Below are 3311 nucleotides of genomic sequence, written 5' to 3'. Positions count from 1 at the left end.
GTCCCGTCTTATCTCAGCTGACTGGTCACCATAGCAGCACCCACCCGTAGCACGTGCTCGAGCAGGTATATCTCACTGGTCACCCCCAAAGCCAATTCCTCCTTTGGCCGCCTTTCCTTCCAGTTCTCTGCTGCCAATGACTGCAACGAACTGCAAAAATCATGAAGCTGGAGACTCATATCTCCCTCACTAACTTTAAGCACCAGCTGTCAAAGCAGTTTACAGATCACTGCACCTGTACATAGCCCATCTGTAGATAGCCTATCCAAGTACCTCATCCCCCATAATGTTATTTATGTAATTTATGTAGCAGGGATCGGACCAAAACGCAGCGTGGTAAGTGTCCATATCGTTCATTATAAAACATAAACTGAACACTAAGAAATACAAAACAATAAATGTGAAAATGAATGAAAACCAAACCGAAACAGTCCCGTGTGGTGACAACTACAGAAACAGAAACAAACACCCACAAACCAACAGTGAAACCCAGGCTACTTAAGTATGATTCTCAATCAGAGACAACTAACGACACCTGTCTCTGATTGAGAACCATACTAGGCCCGAAACAAAAACCTAAACATAGAAACACAAAACATAGACTGCCCACCCCAACTCACGCCCTGACCATACTAAATAAAGACAAAACAAAGTAAAATAAAGGTCAGAACGTGACAATTTATTTTGCTCCTTTGCACCCCAGTATCTCTATTTGCACACTCATCTTCTGCAGATCTATCACTCCAGTGTTTAATTGCTATATGGTAATTATTTTGCCACTGTGGCCTATTTATTCCCTTACCTCCCTTATCCTACCTCATTTGCACTCACTGTATATATACTTTTTCTACGGCTAAGGTATTATTGACTGTATGTTTGTTTATTCCATGTGTAACTCTGTATTGTTGTTTGTGACGAACTGCTTTGCTTTATCCTGGCCAGGTCGCAGTTGTAAATGAGAACTTGTTCTCAACTAGCCTACCTGGTTAAATAAAGGTGTTCTCAATTAGCCTACCTGGTTAAATAAAGGTGTTCTCAACTAGCCTACCTGGTTAAATAAAGGTGTTCTCAACTAGCCTACCTGGTTAAATAAAGGTGAGAAAAAACTTGATTAAGGTATTACTTTTTTTAAGGTATTACTTTTACTGAAGTATAACAATTGTGTACTTTTTCCACCACTGTATGGTAGTAGGTGCCAGGTGCACCAGAACTGCAACACTGCTGTTTTTCACACTCAACCATTTCCTGTGTGTATCGAGAATGGTCCACCACCCAAAGGACATCCAGACAATTTGAGACAACTGTGGATTGCATTGGAGTCAACATGGGCCAGCATCACTGTGGAACGCTTTCGACACCTTGTAGAGTCCATGACCCAACAAATTGAGACTGTTCTGAGAGCAAAAGGGGATGGGGGTGCAACTCAATATTAGGAAGGTGTTCCTAATGTTTGGTATACAAAGTGTAGACTGTAATGATTATGTATTAGGTAATGCTGGGAAGTGAGTGAGTGTGTGTGAGTGTGAGTGTGAGTGTGAGTGTGTGTGTGTGTGTGTGTGTGTGTGTGTGTGTGTGTGTGTGTGTGTGTGTGTGTGTGTGTGTGTGTGTGTGTGTGTGTGTGACGTGACGAACTATACTGGGTTGCGCATTAGTGCCATACATGTCATTCCACTCCTGTTTAAAAATGTGGAATGTTGAATCAACATCCAAATGTAATCATATCATATCCATAGAGCACCCTTATACTTGTTTACAAACACAACGTGATAGATGTGAGTTGATGCAAGAAACAGTTATCACAAACTGCATCCTCAAGGGCCAGCTGACCTTTTACAGAGTTGGAAATAGTAACACTGGTTATAGCCACGGTGCGGTCTCTGAATCTTGATCAGAGAAATGAATAACTTAGACCAGAGATTGTCAGAAAGTGAGCTCTAGCTGGCCCATATAGGCTACACATGAACATGTCTGAATGCAGTTGGCTACACATGAAAATGTCTGAATGCAGTTGGCTACACATGAAAATGTCTGAATGCAGTTGGCTACACATGAAAATGTCTGAATGCAGTTGGCTACACATGAAAATGTCTGAATGCAGTTGGCTACACATGAGCCCTAATTACGTGTAGGTATCCAACTGATTTGTGCAGCAATGCATTGGTTCATTTTTTTTTGTATAGCCAATTTGCTTACAACAAATCACTATTCCGAAAATTCCAATTAACTTACTATTTTAACGGACTGACGTTTTGAATGTGTTGTAGAGTCGCTACACGTTTTAGGCACAAAATGTTGACTTCTTTGTCTGGAGAAAAAGGTACACTGTTTTTGTTGTTGTTGCAATTCTTCGTCTGAGCCAGGAACATGTGGAAGTCATCGTGCTGAGAGGCTGGAGAGATGTGTTTCTCTGCTAGGGAAGCGCTGCGGTGCGGGCCGGGCACCGCTGGAAGTGCCGCTGAGAGAGAAGCCAGGTCAACCGGCCTGGTCCTCTGACCTGGCTCCGTATCGCTGAGTGCAGTGAGATATAACTTCATAATGACCCTTTATCCTGTGTGTCTGTTAGGATAGCTTCATATCTGGGGGTGAGGCAGGGAGTCACATATCACCTTCACAGAGTCCGTAAACAGGGGTAATGGTGTGCCAAATCTGCCAAAAAAGCAAATATAATTTTGTTGTTTTTCTCTATAAGCTTTTGCCCAAAAAACAAGAATGACTGGAAGTTATTCTATCTGAGAGTTAAATGAAGCAAATATGTGGTTGAGAGAGGGAGAGAGGGAGATTTGAGTTGTGTAGTTCATGGTGTTGGAGCGCCCCCTATGCGCTATGGAGGCTTGGACGCTCATGTTTCCAAGTTTCGGGTTTTGAAAAGTGTCGATGATCTCTAGGCTATACTAGTGTTAGACCAAAACTCTCCAAATACAACCTATTAGCATACTATTGTTACTATTTAATTACATGTGTACGACAATCACATTTATTTGACTTATTTTAAACAATGAATAATTAATAAAACAACCCTGGTCATATTTGTACATTTGAAAGTGTGTTCCGTTTGCGTCTTTGCGCAAACATCCTTAAATGTCGCTTGATAACTCAAATGTATATTGCGTGCTTTCCTTCTACAATAGTCTCTATACCGGATTCTTATTTCTCTCCCTTTTCCTACATCACTACATAGCAGAGAAATCTGACTCCCGTTCCAGTCTCACTGAGAAAACAGCTAGGACTCTTACTTTGAAAGGAACCACATGCTGGAGCGGAGTAGAGGGGGTCATTTCCTGAGAGTTATTTACTTTGAGCCAGATGATTAG

The sequence above is a fragment of the Oncorhynchus keta genome, chromosome 26 (assembly GCF_023373465.1).
Source record: "Oncorhynchus keta strain PuntledgeMale-10-30-2019 chromosome 26, Oket_V2, whole genome shotgun sequence".
NCBI classification, from domain to species: Eukaryota; Metazoa; Chordata; class Actinopteri; order Salmoniformes; family Salmonidae; genus Oncorhynchus; species Oncorhynchus keta.
This window is presented reverse-complemented; position numbering follows the sequence as displayed.